The sequence below is a fragment of the Neomonachus schauinslandi genome, chromosome 10, assembly GCF_002201575.2.
Source record: "Neomonachus schauinslandi chromosome 10, ASM220157v2, whole genome shotgun sequence".
Lineage (NCBI taxonomy): Eukaryota > Metazoa > Chordata > Mammalia > Carnivora > Phocidae > Neomonachus > Neomonachus schauinslandi.
The window spans coordinates 85530421-85553803 of record NC_058412.1 but is presented as its reverse complement, the minus strand read 5'-3'; the positions used below and the strand labels follow the sequence as shown (position 1 = coordinate 85553803).

General features: G+C 37.2%; 1 pseudogene; it reads left to right on the top strand.

Annotated features, from left to right (window-relative positions):
- Window positions 1–22569, top strand: part of LOC110572057 — a 26988-nt pseudogene extending 4419 nt beyond the window's left edge.
- The last annotated feature ends 814 nt before the right edge of the window (window positions 22570–23383 follow it).

The window sequence follows — 23383 nt, the reverse complement described above, 5'->3', positions numbered from 1 at the left end:
TTCTTTCTTTCTTTCTTTCTTTCTTTCTTTCTTTCTTTCTTTCTTTCCTTCTTTCTTTCTTTCTTTCTTTCTTTCTCTTTCTTTTCTCTTTCTTTCTTTCTTTCTTTCTTTCTTTCTTTCTTTTTTCTTTCTTTCTTTCTTTCTTTCTTTCTTTTCTCTCACCTTCCCTGGTGAATGTGATAATCAGCTAAGTTTGGGGATCCTGTTGCATTTCAGGGTGGAAAAATTTTGAAGTCAAAACACACAACTTTAGCTGATATTTGCTAGTTATGGGCACTTCAGAAAATTATTTTGCCTTCTTTGAGTTTTAATTCTCTTTTCTCTAAAGTGGAAATAAAAACCATGCAAAGTTAGTGTTGATCTCATAGGAATGTGAGGATTAATTGAGGCAGTCTTTTTTAAAACATTATGTGCAACACATGTTTTCCCACTGGTGCTCAGTATACAGTAGATAATTGCTACCTAAGCAGTAACTTCTGTTTTTGTTGCTTGATTCACTGTTGAAGGCTGCTGATGTTCCAGCCTCTGGTGGAAGTTAGGTACACAACTAATGTGGTGGATAAATATTTCTGCCCATTTCCTTACCTAATGGCAAATAAATGTTTTGCTAATAACCTCAGGGCTGCTTCAGAAGATCATATATTCCATGAACCACATCATAGACTAAGGTCTAGATTGTGCTTCTTGATCAATTTTTAACTAAATTCAATTTATACTTTTGTAGGTAAGGCTGGGAGGACTGGTAATAATTCATTTTCGAGATACACATGGAAGAGACATCCAGCTTCTTCCTCTGCCTGACACTCAGTCCTCACCAACAGTCCCCAGAAAATTTTCAGTGACACCCTCTTCACCTTGTATAAGACTAACACCTTTTCATTTAGATCCAATTCAGACATGCTTCCAAGAGAAACTTCCATGATCCCTGTCTACACCCAGCCAGGGTGATGTGTCCCTCTTCCAGGTTGTTGTCCTATGGCACTTAACTACTATCTATTGATTGTCTACAGATCATATGTTGATTTCTCTTTTACCCTGTGAACTCTGGGAAGGGAAAGATCACATTCCATACATTTTATATAGTCAGCACTTAGCATTGTGCCTAGAATACCACTAGTCAAAAACTTAGTTGAGCTAAACTGCCTTAATATTTTACAGAAGGAAAAATTGAGATTCAAAATAAAGGCCTGAGCACATTAGAATAGAACTCCATGTGCTGACAATAACACTAAAATTAATCACTTGGAAACAAATCAATTAGATTCAAATGCAATTGCTCAGCAAATGCCAAGTTTTTTCTTCTGTCCTTATGGTAAATGGCATATGATGACTAAATCTTCATACTTTTAAAACAAGAAGTTATATAGGAATTATATAATTGTATACCCTCATCACAGATTTTTTTTAAAGTATAACAGTAATAAAAATGTATTTTGGGGTCACCCTCTATTGGTGGTGTCAAAGTCATTCTGTGCAACCATTGCTATCATTCTTGTAGTAGCAGAAGATATTTTTCCTTTTGTCCCCTGACATTTTATTATGAACATATTCAAATAAACATTAAAGTTGAAACATGTGTCAAAGTTAGCACTTGTATAACCACCATATAGATTGTATCAAAACATTTCTTTTTTTCATATCTATCTTCTATCTATTCATCAATTCATATTATTTATTTGATGCATTGTGAAATAAATGACATAAGTAGAACACCCCTTGAGCAAGCATATCATTAACTAGAGTTCAATAATCATTTATAGTTTTTTTTTTCCTTTCCTATTGAGGTAAAATTTACTTGCAATGAAATGCATGAATCTTGAGAGTATATTAGCTGAGTTTTGGTAAATGCAGGAACCAGTATAACCCAAATATTGATCAAGATATAAAATATTACTTGTGCCCCCAGAAAGTCTCTTACAACCCTTCTGAGTCAATCCTTGACATTGTCCCTGAAAGGCAAGTGATGTTCTGATTTTTATTCTACTTTAGATAATTTTCTCTATTCTAGAACTTCATGTAAATGGATTCACAAAGTATGTACTTGCATCCAAGTAGTTTTTGAGATTCATCTATTTTGCTGACTGGAAAGGTATTGTGTTCCTTTTTTTGCTGTCATTTTCCACTGTGTGAATATATCACAGTTGGTGATCTATGCTCTTATTGATAGGCAACTTGTTGTGTCCAATTTTTGACTATGAACAACTATTTTTGTGGACACAGGTATTTATTCCTCTTGTGTAAATGCCTAAAAGTGATATTTCTTTGTCACAGAAAATGTATGTTTAGATCTTTTCCCAAAGTAGTGGTACTATTTTATACTGCCACCAAGAAGGTATAAGATTTTGCTTCATATCTTTGCCAGCATTTGGTGTTATCAGTCCTGTTTTAAAATAATTATTAAGGAGGGCACAGTTTGTGATGATCACTGGGTGTTGTACACAACTGATGAATTGGTGAACACTACGTCAAAAACTTATGATGTACTGTATGCTGGCTAACTGAACATAATAAAGAAATAAATAAATTATAAATTTTTGTGGAATCCTAAAAAATAATAATTTATATATATCTTTTTTCCTTTAATTTTGGCCCTCTGACTATTATGTAGAGATACATCATTGTGGGTTTAATTTGCATTTTCCTGATGGGCTTAATGATTAATACTATGTCTTCTTTTGGGGCACCTCACTGGTTCAGTGGGTAGAGCATGTGACTCTTGATCTTGGAGTTGTGAGTTTGAACCCCATGTTGGGTACAGATATTACTTTAAAAAATAAAATCTTAAAAAAATATTATGTCTTCTTCTGTGACATGTGTATACTTGTTTGTTAAAAAAATATTATTTAGTTGTAGACATTCTTTATATATCTACTTATTGAGGATCAGAAGTTTTTAATTCTGGTTAAATCTAATTAATTTTATTTTTTAGTTTTATTAAAGAAATTGAGTAGTTTCTTTAGTTTCTATTTTCTTAAGTTTAGTTTCTTTCATTTTTCTAAGACTTTTAGCTCAAGTCAAAGAATAGTCTCCAATATTTTCTTTGAAAAGCTTTATAATTTTAGCTTTTACATTTAGTTCTGTAGTTTATCTCAAATTAATTTTTGTGTATGGTATCAGGAAATTTTGCATCATTAAAAAATTGTGTTTCTGAGTAGCAAAGCAAGATGGAGGAGGAGTAGGAGACCTGGATTTCGTCTCCTCTCAGGAATTCAGCTAGATAGGGATCAAACCATTTTGAACACCTACAAACTCAACAGGAGATCGAAGAAAAGAATAGCAACAACTCTCTGAACAGAAAAGCGACCACTTTCTGGAAGGTAGGATGTGTGGAGAAGTGAACCTGAGGCGATATTCGGGAGGATAGATGGCGGGGGAGGGGGCCTCTGTCAGCTGCTTCTGGCAAGTGGTGGAGACGCAGAGCACAAAATCGGAACATTTAAAAGTCTGCTCTGCTGAGGGATGTTGCTCCGGTGGTGAAGCAGGGGGTGGAACCCTCGTGGGACAGTGTGGTCTCAGGACCATTGGGGTCACAGAAAGATCGGGGGTGCCTGAGTGCAGCAGAGCTCCCAGGAATCGGAGCAGGGAAGCCGGCTGCAGAGACGGAGCTGAGGCGCGGGCTCTCAGCTCAGGGTTGCCATAAACTGTGATCCATGGCACAGTTGGGCCACTGCTCCTCCAGCAGGGACCCAACAAGCGGCAGATCTGGGGAGACCCCCCTTCCTTCCCCAGGGTGAGCGGCGCAGGAGCGCACCGCAGGGATCTGCTGGGTTTGGAGACTCCACCCGGGGTCGGGTGCCAGAGATAGAAATGCTTGGTCACAGGCCAGGTGAGCACGGAGTACAGCCGGAGACCAGGAGACGGGAGTGACTGACTGCTTTTCTCTGGGGGCACACTGACGAGCAGGGCCCTGAGTTCTCGGCTCCTCCGGGGCGGAGATTGGGAGGCCACCATTTTCACTCTCGTCCTCCAAAGCTGCACGGAAAGCTTGCAGGGAACAAAAGCTCCTGAGAGCAAACCTGAGCAGATTACTTAGCTCAGACTGGGCAAGGGCGGGACAATTCCACCTCCGGCAAAGACTTTTGGGAACCACGGCAACAGGCCCCTCCCCCAGAAGATCAGCAAGAACAGCCAGCCAAGACCAAGTTTACCCATCAATGAGAACGGCAGAACTCCAGTGCTGCAGGAATACTGCACATAGAATCCATGGCTTTTTTACCATGATTCTTTATAGTCTTTCAACATTAATTTTTTTAACTGTCTTTTTTTTTTGAATTTTTCTTTTTCCCTTTTTCAACCAACATCTTATCAATCCCTTTTTTTTTTTTTTTTTTATTCATGAGAGACAGAGCGAAAGAGAAAGGCAGAGGGAGAAACAGGCTCCCAAGGAGCAGGGAGCCCGATGCGGGACTCGATCCCAGGACCCTGAGATCATGACCTGAGCCGAAGGCAGACGCTTAACCATCTGAGCCACCCAGGCGCCCTTATCAATCCCTTTTTTAAAAACATTTTTATTTTTCATTTTTAGAGTCATATTCTATCCCTTCATAGTAGTTACCCATATTTTTGGCATATATATATAAGTTGTTCTCTCTTTAAAATTTTGAGATAGTTTCCTCTAACAGATCAAAATATACCCTAAATATCTAGTATATGTTTTTATTCTACTCTCCTGCCTGATCACATTCTCTCCCTTTTCTTTTTCCTTTTCTTTTTTTTAAATCCTCTTCTTTCTTTTTTCAAACAACTTCTTATCAATTCCTTTTATAAAATTTTTTATAATTTTCATCTTTACAGTCATATTCCATCCCTTCATCATATCAACCCTTATTTTTGTACATATATAAGTTTTTCTTTCTTTAAAATTTTGGGAGGCACTTTCTTCTAAAAGACCAAAATACACCCAAAATCTAGTGTGTGGCACTGATCTATGTACCAGCCTGATCATATTTGATCATATTCTGTTTTTTTTGTTTTGTTCTGTTTTTGCTTGTTTTTATCTTTATCTTTTTCTTTTTCTTTTTTCTCTCTTTCCCTTTCTTCTTTTCCCACTGCTTCAGGTCTTTTCTGATTTGTTTAGAGTATATTGTCTGGGGACGTTGTTACCCTGTTAGTATTTTGTTCTCTCATTAATCTATTCTCCTCTGCACAAAATGACAAGATGGAAAAAATCACCTCAACAAAAAGAACAAAAGGTAGTACCGACTGCCAGGGACCTACTCAATACGGACATTAGTACGATGTCAGATCTAGAGTTCAGAATCATCACTTTAAAGATACTAGCTGGGCTTGAAAAAAAGCATGGAAGTTATTAGAGAAACCCTTTCTGGAGAAGTAAAAGAACTAAAATCTAACCAAGTTGAAATAAAAAAGGCTATTAATGAGGTGCAATAAAAAATGGGGGCACTAACTGCTAGGATAAATGAGGCAGAAGAGAGAATCAGTGATATAGAAGACCAAATGATGGAAAATAAAGAAGCTGAGAAAAAGAGAGATAAACAACTACTGGATCACGAGGGCAGAATTCGAGAGCTAAGCGATACCATAAGATGAAGCAACATTAGAATAATTGGGATCCCAGAAGAATAAGAAAGAGAGAGGGGCAGAAGGTATAATGGAGCAAATTATAGCAGAGAACTTCCCTAATCTGGGGAAGGAAACAGGCATCAAAATCCAGGAGGCACAGAGAACCCCTCTCAAAATCAATAAAAATAAGTCAACACCCCGACATCGAATAGTAAAACTTACGAGTCTCAGAGACAAAGAGGAAATCCTGAAAGCAGCTCGGGAGAAGAGATCTGTAACCTACAATGGTAGAAACATTAGATTGTCAACAGACCTATCCACAGAGACCTGGCAGGCCAGAAAGGACTGGCAAGATATATTCAGAGCACTAAATGAGAAAAATATGCAGCCAAGAATACTCTATCCAGCTAGGCTGTCATCGAAAATAGAAGGAGAGATAAAAAGTTTCCAGGACAAACAAAAACTAAAGGAATTTGCAAACATAAAACCAGTCGTACAGGAAATCTTGAAAGGGGTCCTCTAAGCAAAGAGAGTGCCTAAAAGCAACATAGACCAGAAAGGAACACAGACAACATACAGTAACAGTCCCCTTACAGGTAATACAATGGCACTAAATTCCTATCTTTCAATAGTTACCCTGAATGTAAATGGGCTAAATGCCCCAATCAAAAGACACACGCTATGAGATAGGATAAAAAAACAAGACCCATCGATATGCTGTCTGCAAGAGACTCATTTTAGACTCAAAGACACCTCCAGATGGAAAGTGAGGGGGTGGAAAACCATTTACCATGCTAATGGACACCAAAAGAAAGCTGGGGTGGCAATCCTTATAGCAGACAAATTAGATTTTAAAGCAAAGACTGTAATAAGAGATGAGGAAGGACACTATATTCTACTTAAAGGGTCTATCCAAAAAGAAGAGCTAACAATTGTAAATATCTATGCCCCTAACATGGGAGCAGCCAATTATATAAGGCAATTAATAACAAAAGCTAAGAAACACATAGACCACAATACAATAATAGTGACGGACTTTCACAACCCCCTCACTGAAATGAACAGATCATCTAAGCAAAAGATCAACAAGGAAATAAAGACTTTAAATGACACACTGGACCAAATGGACTTCACAGACATATTCAGAACATTCCATCCCAAAGCAACGGAATACACATTCTTCTCTAGTGCCCATGGTACATTCTCCAGAAGAGATCACATCCTAGGTCATAAATCAGGTCTCAAAGAAGAATTTAAAAAATTCATGGAAACTAATGAAAATGAAAACACAACTCTTCAAAATCTTTGGGATGCAGCAAAGGCAGTCCTAAGAGGCAGGTATATAGCAATACAAGCCTAGCTCAGGAAACAAGAAAGGTCTCAAATACACAACCTAACCCTACACCTAAAGGAGCTGGAGAAAGAACAGCAAATAAAGCCTAAACCCAGAAGGAGAAGAGAAATAATAAAGATCAGAGCAGAAATTAATGAAATAGAAACTAAAAGAACAGTAGAACACTTAACAAGATTGATAAACCCCTGGCCAGACTTATCAATTAACACTTAAAATAGGTATTCTTCTTAAATACAGAGAACAAACTGATGGTTGCCAGAGGCAAGGTGGGGGATGGGTGAAATAGATAAAGGGAGTAAACAGTACACTTATCTTGATGAACACTGAGAAATGCATAGAATTGTTGAATCATTATATTTTACACCTCAAACTAATATAACACTGCATGTTAATTATACTTTAATAAAAAAAGATAAATTTCATCATATGTAAATTATACCTCAATGAAGCTTTATAAAATTACTGATTTATGAAACCACATGATGAATTCCAATATCAGTTTGTTGAGTGTAATATACCTTCAGAACAGAGTACAGACTGTATGAGAGCAGTTACATGAAGTTCTAGAACTGGCTGAACATATTTGTGGTGAAACATAGAGCACTAGTTCCCTCTGTTGGGGTGGGGTGGGCACTGGCTGGAAAGGAACATGAAGGAAACTTCCCGTGCAATTTGATATCTTGACAGCAGTATGTTAGTAGTTTGTTTATCTAGATTTGCTAAAATTCTTTAAATGTACACCTGAGACTTAGCTATTTCCTTTTATAAATTCTACCTCAAAAAACATTACCAAATATTGATATTCATAATGAAATGCTTATGGATGAAATATGTCTATAACTTACTTTGAGATCCAGAAAAAAAATAAGGTAGAATGATCGATGGAAGAAACGATGAGTAGATGTGTGAATTTGCAAATATCACAAGATGTTAATTATGGAATCTGGGTATGAGATGGTGCATGTTTACAACACAGTTCTTTCAATTTATTTGTATATTTGAACATTCTCATAATATAATGGAAAATGACCCAATAGATACTGTTCCCGCTAATATTATTTGGTAAAGGTCATAAGCCAATTATATTTAAGGCTAACATACTCCTTAATATATTTGGTCAGTGTAGGAATCTTCCAATTTTATTGAGAAAGAACCACTTGTAATTTCTACGAAATTCTTGATATCACCAGAGGTTTGTTCACTGCTGTTACTTAAATCTTTAAGAAGAATTAGGATTGCCACTACATGTCTTTGTTTCCATTACAGATTCCAAATAAACCATGGAAATAACATGACTGTTGGAGCAGCAAATGGCTTGGTCTTCAGGATAAAATTTCAGAATCCTCTAACTGATCCTAGTTAAGGCCTCCTTGGTTTACAGAATTGAAGTGGTATCTGGAATGTGATATCTGGAATAAATATTTTTGGGACAATTATTTATTTATTTTTCCTTTAAAAACTGTAAACTAGTGGCACCTCGGTGGCTCAGTCTATTAAGCATTGGGCTCTTGGTTTCAGCTCAGGTCATGATCTCAGGGTCTTAAGATTGAATCCCAGGTTGAGCTCCACACTCAGCACAGGGTCTGCTTAAGATTCTCTCTCTCACCCTCTGCCCCTCCCCCCTACACTCTCTCTTTCTCAAATAAATGAATAAATAAAATCTTTTAAAAAAATTGTAGCCTAGTACCAAAAGAATTATTAAGGTTGTTGGCTGTAATTCAAAGAAAAACATGTGAGTTAACTAAAATTGTATACTTGCATTACATAAAATACTTGACACTTTTATAAACCTTTTCTAGTCTTCTTGCCAAAAAGGTTATTTTAATGAATTTCAGTGCTACCTACCCTTAGAAGGATATAATTATATTTCATTCCATCGTTTATATTTACTTGGTCTTTGACATAAAAAAATTGCACTGAAACTATGAAACAGAAAATAAAGGCTTCTGTTATACTTAATAATAGTATTTCTTGCTCTCTGTATATACATGAAACTCTATGTATATTTTATTATACACAGAGTTACTTAAAAGGTAGAAGGCTTTGTTTTTCAAAACTAGAGTATGTTACTTAAAAGGTAAGAGGCTTTTATTTTTCAAAACTAGAGTAACATTTTTCTTGCATTCTTTTGAGAAGTTTTCCATTAAATTTAAATTACGCTCTTTTGAGAGAGTAGTTTTACATGTGCTTTTCATTGATTGCAAAACCTTCCATTTTCAAAGAACATAGGAACATGATATATGATATATGTCAAATGAATTTAATAAACTATCACTAAAGCAACTACAAAATGAGTCAGTGAGCTACCTGAGTACATTTGACCTTGACCAGTTTGTAATGGCAGTAACAACACCAGATTTTGGCCTTGATTACCAAAACATTTCTTATTATTGCAAATATAATTTAAAACATGTTACTGGATTCACTTTCAGGTATCATCAGTAAGGATTTGGGGAACAGTAGGCAGTGCAAGCCAGTTCATAGCACTGAAGTCAATAAGGGATTATAAGTGCCAAGAATATGGAGAGAAAGCAAGCTCTTAGGTAAAAGAAAACCAATCAAATACAAATTCTACAATAATCACTATTCCAATAGGAAAGAAATCAACATCATGTTTTTTCCAATGAATTTTTATTTTAGAATACTTTTAAATTCCAGAAAAACTGTGAATAGTAGAGAATATATACCACACTCAATTTCCCTTATTGTTAATATCTTACATTAGCATGGTACATTTGTCACCATTAACTAATATTGAAATATTATTATTAATTAAAACCCATCATTTATTCAGATGTCTTTAGTGTTTACCTAATGTCCCTTTCTGTACCAGGACCCTATTCAAGATGCCATATTACAGTAAGTCATCATATCTCCTCAGGTTCTTCTAGACTGTGACAGTGTCTCAGATTTTCCTTATTTAATGGTCCCAACAGTTTTATAGAGTACTAGTAAGGTATTTTATACAATATACCTCAACTGAGTTTGTTTGATTTTTTTCCCCCCACAATTATACTGTGATTATGAATTTGGGGGAGGAAGGCCACAGAGGCATAATATCATTCTTATATCATATCAAGGGTACATGCTATGAACATGGATTCTTACTTGGCTGAGATAGTGTTTTCATGTATCTCCACTGAAAAGTTACTCTCCCTTCCCCTCCCCCTTTCCATACTATACTTTCTGGAAGGAAGTTACTATGTACAACCCACATTTAAGGGGTGGAGTCTTACACTCCAATTCCTTGAGGGGGAAATATTTACATAAATTTCTGGGAATTGTTCTGCATGAAATTATGGAATTGTCTATTCTTCCCAATATTTTCATTTATTTGTTTAATCATTTATTTATATTGGTGTTGTCTCATGGATATTTATTTTATGCTCTGGGGTTATGATCCAAAACCAAATTATTTATTTTGTTGCTTAAATTGTTCCAGCTTTGGAATTAGGATATTTTACAATTGGTTACTTTGTCCTTTTGACATACTGCCATTATCTTGTGTGTGTGTATGTTTTAAAATTTTTTTATTAGCATATAATATATTATTTGTTTCAGGTGTACAGGTCTGTGATTCATCAGTCTTACACAATTCACAGTGCTCACCATAGTACATACCCTCCCCAGGGTCCATCACCCCACCACCCCATCCACCCCACCCCCTCCATTCCAGCAACCCTCAGTTTGTTTCCTAAGATTAAGAGTCTTTTATGGTTTGTCTCCCTCTCTGGTTTCATCTTGTTTCATTTTTTTCCCTCCTTTCCCCTATGATCCTCTGTCTTGTTTCTCAAAATCCCCATATCAGCAAGATAATATGATACTTACCTTTCTCCAATTGACTTATTTCACTTAGCATAATATTCTCTAGTTCCATCCATGCACGTTGTTGCAAAAGGCAAGATGTCATTTTTTTGATTGCTCCATAATATTCCATTGTATATATATATATATAACACATCTTTTTTTCCAATCATCTGTTAAGGGTCATCTAGGCTCTTTCCATAGTTTGGCTATTGTGGACATTCCTGCTATAAACATTGGGGTGCATGTGCCCCTTCGGATCCCTACATATGTATCTTTGGGGTAAATACCCAGTAGTGCAATTGCTGGGTCATAGGGTAGCTCTATTTTCAACTTTTTGAGGAACCTCCATACTGTTTTCCAGAGTGGCTGCACCAGCTTGCATTTCCACAAACAGTGTAAGAGGGTTCCCCTTTCTCTGCATCCTTGCCAACATCTGTCCTTCCCTGACTTGTTAATTTTAGCCATTCTGACTGGTGTGAGGTGGTACTTCATTGAGGTTTTGATTTGTATTTCCTTGATGTGATGTTGAGCACTTTTTCATGTGTCTGTTGGCCATTTGGATGTCTTCTTTGCAGAAATGTCTGCCCATTTCTTGATTGGATTATTTGTTCTTTGGGTGTTCAGTTTGATAAGTTTTTTATAGATTTTGGATACTAGCCCTTTATGTCATTTGCAAATATCTTCTCCCATTCTGTTGGTTGTCTTTTGGTTTTGTTGACTGTTTCCTTTGCTGTGCAAAAGCTTTTTATCTTGATGAAGTCCCAATAGTTCATTTTTGCCCTTGCTTCCCTTGCCTTTGGCGATGTTTCTAGGAAGAAGTTGCTGTGGCTGAGGTCAAAGATGCTGCTGCCTGTGTTCTCCTTTAGGATTTTGATGGACTCCTATCTCACATTTAGGTCTTTCAACCATTTGGGGTCTATTTTTGTGTGTGGTGTAAGGAAATGGTCCAGTTTCATTCTTCTGCATGTGGCTGTCCAATTTCCCCAAGACCATTTGTTGAAGAGACTGTCTTTTTTCCATTGGATATTCTTTCCTGCTTTGTCAAAGATTAGTTGACCATAGAGTTGAGGGTCCCTTTCTGGGCTCTCTATTCTGTTCCATTGATCTATGTATCTGTTTTTGTGCCAGTATGATACTGTCTTCGTGATGACAGCTTTGTAATAGAGCTGGAAGTCTGGAATTGTGATACCACCAGCTTTGCTTTTCTTTTTCAACATTCCTCTGGCTATTCGGGTTTTTTTCTGGTTCCATACAAATTTTAGGATTATTTGTTCCATTTCTTTGAAAAAAGTGGATGATATTTTGATAGGGATGCATTAAATGTGTAGATTGCTCTAGGTAGCATAGATATTTTCACAATATTTGTTCTTCCAATCCATGAACATGAAACATTTTTCCATTTTTTTGTGTCTTCCTCAATTTGTTTCATGAGTATTTTATAGTTTTCTGAGTACAAATTCTTTGCCTCTTTGGTTAGATTTATTCCTAGGTATCTTATGATTTTAGGTGCAATTATAAATGGGATCGACTCCTTAACTTCTCTTTCTTCTGTCTTGTTGTTGGTGTATAGAAATGCCACTGATTTCTGTGGATTGATTTTCTATCCTGCCAGTTTACTGAATTCCTGTATGAGTTCTAGCAGTTTTGGGGTGGAGTCTTTTGGGTTTTCCACATAAAGTATCATATCATCTGCAAAGAGTGAGAGTTTGATTTCTTATTTGCCAATTCGGATGCCTTTTATTTCTTTTTGTTGTCTGGTTGCTCTGGCTAGGACTTCTAATACTATGTTGAATAGCAGTGGTGATAATGGACATCCCTGCGGTGTTCCTGACCTTAGAGGAAAAGCTCTCAGTTTTTCCCCATTGAGAATGATATTCACTGTGGGTTTCTTATGGATGGCTTTTATGATATTGAGGTATGCTCCCTCTATCCCTACACTGTAAAGAATTCTAATCAAGAAAGGATGCTGTACTTTGTCGAATGCTTTTTCTGCATCTATTGAGAGGATCATATGGTTCTTGTCCTTTCTTTTATTAATGCAGTGTATCACATTGATTGATTTGCGGATGTTGAATCAACCTTGCAGTCCAAGAGTAAATCCCACTTGTCGTGGTGAATAATCCTTTTAATGTACTGTTGGATCGTATTGGCTAGTATTTTGGTGAGAATTTTTGCATCCATGTTCATCAAGGGTATTGGTCTGTAATTTTCCTTTCTGATGGGGTCATTATCTGGTTTTGGGATCAAGGCAATGGTGGCCTCATAAAACGAGTTTGGAAGTTTTCCTTCCATTTCTATGTTTTGGAACAGTTTCCGAAGAATAGGTACTAATTCTTCTTTAAATGTTTGGTAGAATTCCCCTGGGTAGCCATCTGACCCTGGGCTCTTGTTTTTTGGGAGATTTTTGATAACTGCTTCAATTTCCTTACTGGTTATAGGTCTGTTCAGGTTTTCTATTTCTTCCTGGTTCAGTTTTGGTAGTTTACAGGTCTCTAGGAATGCATCCATTTCTTCCAGATTATCTAATTTGCTGGAATATAGTTGCTCATAATATGTTCTTATAGTTGTTTTTATTTCTTTGGTGTTGGATGTGATCTCTCCTCCTTCATTCATGATTTTATTTATTTGCATTCTTTCTCTTTGTTTTTGGTTAGTCTGGCCAGAGGTTTATCTATCTTATTAGTTCTTTCAAAGTTCCTATTTTCATTGATCTGTTTTACAGTTCTTTTGGTTTCTATTTCATTGATTTCTGCTCTGATCCTTATTATTTCTCTTCTCCTGCTGGGTTTAGGCTTTATTGGCTGTTCTTTCTCCAGCTCCTTTAGGTGTAGGGTTCAGTTGTCTCTTTGAGACCTTTCTTGTTTGTATATATTGTATTGCTTGTATTGCTATATACTTCCCTCTTAGGACCACTTTTGCTTCATCCCAATGATTTTGAACAGTTGTGTTTTCCATTTTCATTTGTTTCCATGAATTTTTTAAATTCTTCTTTAATTTCCTGGTTGACCCATTCATTCTTCAGTAGGATACTCTTTAGCCTCCATGTATTTGAGTTCTTTCCAACTTTCCTCTTGTGATTGAGTTCTAGTTTCAAAGCACTGTGGTCTGAAAATATGCAGGGAATAATCCCAATCTTTTGGTACCAGTTGAGACCTAATTTATGACCTAGGATGTGATCTCTTCTGGAGAATGTTCCATGGGCACTCAAGAAGAATGTGTATTCTGTTGCTTTGGGATAGGTTGTTCTGAATATATCTGTGAAGTCCATCTGGTCCAGTGTGTCATTTAAAGCCTTTATTTCCTTGATGATCTTTTGCTTAGATGATCTGTTCATTTCAGTGAGGGGGGTGTTAACGTCCCCTACTATTATTGTATTGTTGTCTATGTGTTTCTTTGATTTTGTTATTCATTGGCTTATATAATTGGCTGCTCCCATGTTAGGAGCATAGATATTTACAATTATTAGTTCTTCTGGTTGGATAGACCCTTTAAGTATGATGTAGTGTCCTTCATCATCTCTTATTATGGTCTTTGGTTTAAAATCTAATTTGTCTGATATATGGATTGCCACCCCAGCTTGCTTTTGATGTCCATTAGCATAGTAAATGGTTTTCCACCCACTCACTTTCCATCTGGGGGTGCCTTTGGGTCTAAAATGAATGTCTTGCAGAGAGCATATCGATGAGTCTTGTTTTTTAATCCAGTCTGATAGCCTGTGTCTTTTGATTGGGGCATTTAGCCCATTTACATTCAGGGTAACTACTGAAAGATAGGAATTTAGTGCCATTGTATTGCCTGTAAGGTTACTGTTACTCTATATTGCCTGTGTTCCTTTCTGGTCTATGTTGCTTTTAGGCTCTCTCTTTGCTTAGAGGACCACTTTCAAGATTTCCTGTAGGGCTGGTTTCATGTTTGCAAATTCTTTTAGTTTTTGTTTGTCCTGGAAGCTTTTTATCTCTCCTATTTTCAGTGACAGCCTAGCTGGATATAGTATTCTTGGCTGCATATTTTTCTCATTTAGTGCTCTGAATATATCCTGCCAGTCCTTTCTGGTCTGCCAGGTCTCTGTGGATAGGTCTGTTGACAATCTAATGTTTCTACCATTGCAGATTATAGACCTCTTGTCCCAAGCTGCTTTCTGGATTTTCTCTTTGTCTCTGAGACTTGTGAGTTTTATTATTAGATGTCAGGTTGTTGACCTATTTTTATTGATTTTGAGAGGGGTTCTCTGTGCCTCCTGGATTTTGATGCCTGTTTCCTGCCCCAAATTAGGGAAGTTCTCTGCTATAATTTGCTCCAATATACCTTCTGCCCCCCTCTCTCTTCTTCTTCTGGGATCCCAATTATTCTAATGTTTTGCTTTATGTTATCACTTAACTCTTGAATTCTCCCCATGTTATCCAGTAGTTGTTTATCTCTCTTTTTCTCAGCTTCTTTATTCTCCATCATTTGGTCTTCTATATCACTAATTTCTCTTCTGCCCCATTTATCCTAAGTGTTAGTGCCTCCATCTTTGATTACACCTCATTAATAGCCTTTTTGGTTTCGAGTTGGTTAGATTTCAGTTCTTTTATTTCTCCAGAAAGGGATTCTGTAGTATCATCTATGCTTTTTTTCAAGCCCAGCTAATATCTTATAATTGCCATTCTTAACTCTAGTTTTGACATCTTACTAATGTCTGTATTGATTATGTCCCTGTCAGTCGGTACTGCCTCTTGTTCTTTTTTTTTGAGGTAAGTTTTTCTGTCTTGTCATTTTGTCCAGAGGAGAATAGATGAATGAGAGAACAAAATGCTAACAGGTAACAACGACCCCAGAAAAATATACACTAAATGAATCAAAAGAAACCCAAAACCAGGGGGAAAAGAAAGGGGGAAAAAAAAAGAATATGATCAGGCTTGTGAATATAACAGAGCTCCACATTAGATTTTGCGTGTATTTTTGTCTGTTAGAAGATATTGCCTCCCAAAATTTTAAAGAAAGAAAAACTTATATATATATACACACAAAAATGATAAATGCAATGAAGTGATGGAATATGAATGTAAAGATGAAAATTAAAAAAGATTTTAAAAAAGGAATTGATAAGATGTTGGTTGAAAAAAGAATGAAAAAATTTAAAAAAAAAGAGAGAGAATGTGATCAGGCAGGGGACTAGGTCAATGTCATACACTAGATTTAGGGTATATTTTGGTCTGTTAGAAGAAGCTGTATTCCAAAATTTTAAAGAAAAAAATCTTATTTATACATATACAGAAAAGTAAAGGGATAAAATATAACTGTAAAAATGTAAATTAAAAAGATTTTAAAAAATGAATTGATAAGATATTGGTTGGAAAAAGGAAGAAGAAAAATTCAACTAAAAAATAGAAAAGAAAAAATGGAAATTTAAAAAATTAACTTTGAAAGACTAAAGAATCAGGAGGAAAAAAGCCATGAATTTTATGTGCTGTATTCCCCTAGCTCTGGGGTTTTGCCATTCTCATTGATTGGTAAACTTGGTCTTGGCTGGATGTTCTTGCTGATTTTCTTGGGGAGGGCCCTGTTGCAGTGAGTCTCAAATGTCTTTGCCTGAGGCGGAATTGCACTGCCCTTGCCAGGGGTCAGGGTAAGTAATCTGCTGGGGTTTGCTCTCAGTAGCTTTGGTTCCCTGAAATCTTTCCATACAGCTTTGGAGGAGGAGAATGAAAATGGTGGCCTCCCAATCTCTGGTCCCAGAGGAGCTGAGAGCTCAGGGCCCCACTCCTCAGTGAGCCCTCATGGAAGAGCAGGCAATCACTCCTGTCTCCCTGGTCTCTGACTGCACTCTGTGCTCACCTGGCCTGTGACCAAGTGAGCCAATTCCTCATCTATCACTCTGGAGCCAAAAATAAATAATACTCCCAGTTTACTGTGGGGAGAAATGTAATATTACAATGAAGAGGCCCAAATTTAATCCACCAGACATAAAGACCTACTCCTTAACCATGAAACTCCCCACTACTCTACACTTTCTAATACCAAGTGTAGAATGGTATTACAAAGCAAGATATGGTCCTTGGGTGTGCTCCTTGTTTCTGAAACATCATTGTTTCTACTTCTCTCAGATAAGAGTTTGGAAATATGTATGAATACTGAACATGTTTACACACATATCCTGTGGCGGGCTCCCACACTGCTCCTCCTGGGGGAAGAAGGGGAATCTACTTGGATCTGCTACTTGTTGGGTCCCTACTCAAAGAGCAGTGGCCTGACTGTGCTGTGGATCACAGTTTATGGCAACCCTGAGCTGAGAGCCCACTCCTCAGCTCCATCTTTGCAACCAGCTTCCCTGCTCCAATACCTGGGAGCTCTGCCACACTCAGACATCCCCGTTCTTTCTGTGACCCTGAGGGTCCTGAGACCACACTGTCCCAGCAAGTGTTCCACCCCCCACTTAGCCACTGGAGCCCTGTCCATCAGCAGAGCAGACTTCTTAAAGTTCTGATTTTGTGCTCCATTGCTCTATCACTTGCCGGTAGCCGGCTGACAGAAGCTTCCTCCTGCCACAGTCTATCTTCCCATATATTGCCTTGGATTCACTTCTCCACACATCCTACCTTCCAGAAAGTGGTTGCTTTTTTGTTCGTAGAATTGCTGCTATTTTTTTCTTCGATCTCCTGTTGAGTTTTTAGGTGTTCTGAATGGTTTGATAACTCTCTAGCTGAATTCCTGGGACCAGATGAAATTTAGGTCTCCTACTCCTCCACCATCTTGCAGTGGTAGAAGGTAAAGAAATGTTAAAACACACACACACAGGGGGAGGAGCAAGATGGTCCAAGCTCATTTTATATATTCTCTGCCCCAGTTGTAGAATAAGCCAGTTTACCAGGGAATTCTAGTTCCTTTTATGTAGAATGGCATTACAGAGCAAGATATGGTCCTTGGGTGTGCTCCTTGTTTCTGAAACATCATTGTTTCTACTTCTCTCAGATAAGAGTTTGGAAATATGTATGAATACTAAACATGTTTACACACATATCTATAAATATTCTACATATATTCATCCCTATCTATCATCTATCCATCTATCTTTCTATCATCTATCATTTATCTATATCCATCTATATGTAAGTATGTATGTATGTATCTATCAATCATCTACTTATATCCATCTGTATCTCTATTAAAACATGAGTTCATAGTGTTTCTCTAACTCAAATCCAGAACCAGTTGGATCGTTCTAGTCATTATTATCTCTTTTTTGTAACTCCCCACTAGAACAATGATAAACCTGGTTTCCATCATCTTTCATCTACTTACTTAATTCAATCAGCATAGTTGTGCAGTGGTTTCAGAATTTCAACATCACACTTTAATGTTAAAACAAAATCATGTTAGCCAAAGCCATTTTTGAACTCTGTATATTTTTCTATAGTAAAATAAAGGACTCTGTACTAAGGACTCATAAGAAATATTTTATGCATTTAAGGAAGTTAAAATCCAGTTAAGATGACTAATTGAGAGTGAACATAAGTTTTTGCCTCTAATTCATGGAAATTATTATTAGCATTTGCTACTTAAAAGTGGAGAGGTAATTAGAGGAAAAGAGATAAGCCAATTCCTCATCTATCACTCTGGGGCCAAAAAGGAATAATACTCCCAGTTTACTGTTGGGAGAAATGTAATATTACAATGAAGAGGCCCAAATTTAATCCACCAGACATAAAGACCTACTCCTTAACCATGAAAGAGTTCTTTTGTTCCCAGCATCTTGATTTCATCTAGGATATATTTACTATCTACCCGGGACATTTATGTTTTGAATTACAGAATTTGAGGTTTTTAGAGGACAAATATTTTAAAACCTGGAAACTATAGTTATATCTCAGATCTCTTTGCTTATTTTTTCCTGATGACTGGTAGTGATTTAATTTTGGTATTTTAAAGATTAAAAACTCTTAAGCATTAACACCTCACTTAATTCAATTTCACAGAAAGTCTGTGAATGTGAATCTAATGGGCCATTTGGTGAGTCTTCTCTAATTCCTAACAGTAAGAGACATTAATCATTCCTTAGTCACACAGAATCATCTGTATTGTGCATCATGTTCTTCATATTGTAATTGATGTTTGGAATCTGTTTGCTCTGTTCATGTTGAATGTAAATACCTTCTGTTAGTAAATGTTTTTGACATTAAGCACTGCTGCTCAGTAAGGAAGAAAATGAAAATGAACATTATCGTTGCCACTAGTCAATCAATGATTCAAAAACTCAATAGGTGTGGAAGTTGAGAAGATACTCGATATAAAAATTAATAGGAATTACTGCTGAAATCATTTGTTACTGACTCCTTTAAGGAAACAAATAGAAGATTTTCAAATTTCATTAAAGATAGATATTCTACCTATATTTCTAATGCAAAATAGTTTTAGAGATATTCTGCGCTATTAAAAGGAAATTTATTCTGCATGCAAAGACTTTAACCCAAACAGTAATAAAGCAATTTGACCTAGAATTTCCATTTTGGATACTTTTATGTTTCTATTCAGATTAAATTTTATTAGCTGTAATAAGTCTGTAATTAATTGCTCTTAGATGGTTACATAAGCAGATCCAATTATATGTTTCTGATAATTTTAGTTATAGATGACTTAGACACATGTGTGCACTCTTGCTGAACATGGTAAAATAATCCATTTATTCTTTCAACAAATATATATTGATCACCTACCATGTGCCAGGGTTATGTGCATAATATCTTTTTAATTTTTTTTTGTATTTGCCATAAAAATTGAATAATAAAAGTAAAACTTTATTTAAAGATGCCTGTAATTATGCAACCGTGACCCTCTGGTAATAAGTATTTCTTCAAATAGTGCTGGCATTGTGAATAAGCAAAACAAAACACATATTATCATTTGTCTTTTTTCTTTGCTGAACCAGAGCAACGCAGACTATAGAATGTCACATTAGCTGTGCACTCCTACTGATTGGCCTAATACTTGTAACTTTACTCTTATTTTTTAATCGCATGGAGGGTCCTCTGGGAGCAGAAGGCATGGCAGAGTTGGCAGTGCACAAGGGCTTCTGGTACTTGGCTCCGCACAAGGCTGGGCATGAGGGTGATGGAGAGGGTGGGCCCCATGGCCCTGGAGCAGGGCCTGTGTTGTTGGTGACATCCCTGAACATTGCCGCTACTGCCTCCCCCCATGAGCAGACCCCTGCCGCCCTAGGTGCTCAATAGGAGGTTCATCTGCTCCTCCCCTGACTGCAACACCAATCACAGTAAGGCCTGGAAGCGAGAGGTGCACCTGCACAAGCACACTGGGAGACACCCTTTGTGTATGACCACCAAAGATGTGGCAAAGGGACTTCGTCAGGGACTGCCGTCTGAGCCACCATGTCCTGATTCACAGGGACAGGGAAAGCCATTTGCACAGCTAGTGGCTGTGACCACAAATTTAACACAAAATCAAACCTGAAGAAGCATTTTGAATGCAGACATGAAAATCAGCAAAAAAAGGTATCTATGCACTTTTAAAGGTTGTAAGAAGGCCTTTAAGAAACAGCAGCAGCTGAGAATCCATCAGTGCCAACATTCCAGTGCCAGAACCACACACAAGTGTGCCCATGAAGGACATGGGAAATGCTTCACCTCACCCAGCAGGCTGAAACTACAAGGGAAGGTCCACAGGTGGATGTGTCAAACAGAATATTCCTTTGTGGCAAAAACGTGGACAGAGCTTTTACAACATGCGAAAGAAACCCATAAAGAGGACATAAAATTCCAAGTATGCCAGAAAACATTTAAACACAAAGATTACCTGGACCCACAACTATATGGTCAATTAATCTTCGACAAAGCAGGAAAGAATGTCCAATGGAGAAAAGGCAGTCTCTTCAACAAATGGTGCTGGGAAAACTGCACAGCAACATGCAGAAGAATGAAACTGGACCACTCTCTTACACCACACACAACAATAAATTCAAAATGGATGAAAGACCTAAATGTGAGATAGGAAACCATCAAGATCCTTGAGGAGAACACAAGCAGCAACCTCTGTGACCTCCGCTGTAGCAACTTCTCGCTAGATACATCTCCAGAGGCAAAGGAAACAAAGGAAAAATGAACTGTTGGAACTTCATCAAAGTAAAAAGCTTCTGTGCAGCAAAGGAAACAATCAACAAAACTGAAAGGCAACCTACAGAAGGGGAGAAGATATTTGCAAATGACATATCTGATAAAGGGTTAATATACAAAACCTATAAAGAACTTATCAAACTCAATGCCCAAAAAAACAAATAATGCAGTTAAGAAATGGGCAGAAGACATGAACTGACATTTTTCCAATGAAGACATCTGGATGGCTAACAGACACGTGAAAAGATGTTCAACATCACTCATCATAGGGAAATACAAATCAAAACTACAATGAGATACCACATCACACCTGTTGGAATGGCTACAATGAACAATTCAGGAAATAACAATTTTTGGCGAGGATGTGGAGAAAGGGGAACACTCTCTTATTGTTGATGGGAATGCAAACTGGTGCAGCCAGTCTGTAAAACAGTGTGGAGGTTCCTCAAAAAGTTAAAAATAAAACTACCTTACAACCTAGCAATTGCACTACTAGGTCTTTAACCAAAAGATAAAAAAATAATGATTTGAAGGGGCACATGCCCTCTGATGTTTATAGCATTATCAACAATAGCCAAATTATCGGGACGTCTGGGTGGCTCAGATGCTTAAGCATCTGCCTTCCACTCAGGTCATGATCCCAGGGTCCTGGGATCGAGCCCTACATTGGGCTCTGTGCTAAGCAGGGAGCCTGCTTCTCCCTCTCCCTCTGCCTGCCTGTCTGCCTACTTGTGATCTCTCTCTCTCTCTTTCTGTCAAATGAATAAAATCTTTAAAAAAAAAACAATGGCCAAATTATCAACAATAGCCAAATGTGTCTATCAAATGATAAATGGATAAAGAAGATGCGACACACACACTCACACATGCACACACACATTTGTGTGTGTGCATGTGTGAGTGTGTGTGTAATGGAATATTACTCAGTCATCAAAAGAATGAAATCTTGCCATTTGCGACAACATGGATGGAACTAGAGTGCATTATGCTAAGTAAAATAAGTCAGTCAGAGAAAGACAAATACCATATGATTTCACTCAGATGTGGAATTTAAGAAACAAAACAGATGAACATAGAAGAAGGAAGAAAAAAAGAGAGGGAAGCAAACCTTAAGACACTCTTAACAATAGAGAACAAACTGAGGGTTGATGGAGGGGAGGTAGGTGGGGGATGGGCTAGATGGGTGATGGGGATTAAGGAGGATACTTGTGATGAGCACTGGGTTTTGTATGTAAGTGATGAATCACTGATATTCTACTCCTGAAACCAATATTACACTATATGTTAACTAACTAGAATTTAAATAAAAATTTGAAAAAAAAGAAAAACACAAAGATTACCTTAAGCAACATATGAAAACTCACGCCCCAGAAAAGGATGTTTGCCAGTGTCCAAGAGAAGGCTGTGGTGGAAACTGCACAGCTGTGTTGAACCTCCAGAGCCACATTCTCTCTTTTCACAAGGAAAGGCTCCCATTTACATGTGAACATGCCGGCTGTGGCAAAACACGTGCAATGGGACAAAGTCTCACTAGGCATGCTGTTGTGTGTGACTCTGACGAGAAGAAAATGAAGTTGAAGTAAAACCATCTCATGAAGAATGGAGTTTGGCCCCTGGTCTCAGTGGATATATTCCTCCTACAGGAAACAAGAACAAGGCTTATCTGCACCTAAAGATGAACAGTCAGTGAACTGTACCGAGGACAAGGTGCCCCCGACAGTTGCAATACTTACTCTCAACTCAACATCAAATTGCCCGACTCAAAGGACTATAGACCAGTAATTCCTGGCAAGAATTATGGAGTGCACCTAGACAAAAAGAAAATATCTTTCAAAGAAAAATAAAACAATTCATCTGTCATTACTTGAACACCAGTAAAATCTATGAATGGATTTATAATATTGTCTGAGAAAGTAAAAAAAAATAAAAAATAAACATCTATAATTTCAGGCAGGTGTCATCATCACTAACTTTCAACAATTTCATTGTATACACTGGGGGTTCATGAAATGATGGTGTCTGTTTCTTAATCCATCCACCAGAAAAGGCCCATCAGAGGGACATCAATTCATAAGTCACAATGGCAGTGGCTTTAGCTGTTACCCTTACAATATAAAGCCATAAGTGATTGCCCTGTTGAGAGTTTGATAATCCTCGAGGTGACTATAGGCTGGTTGATGCACTATTAAAGGTGAGGCTAGAGACTCTCCTTTATGGAGAAACAGAGTGAAGCTAAAGAAAAATCCTATGGCTTGATTTGTAAGCTAGCTGTAAGGTAACAAGAGTGGAAATTTAATAAATTCTTAGGAAAGGCATCAGAAATATGGCTTCCCCACAGCACAGCTGTATCCCTGTTTCTTTTTTTTTTCCCTCTTAAAACTTTTCCTGTTTGAAAATGATTAAAGCAAAAACAGTTGTCATAATTGAGGGGCATGTGAGAAAAACACACATTTAATCTGATGTCCTTAATGCCTCTGGAAAGAAAAGAATGCTTGATACTTTTTACTGCTGATGGTCTTTTTGTCTTTAGAACACAGATCACATTAATAATTTTTAAAATAATATGACTAAAATGTCATTTCTCATGTCTGAAATT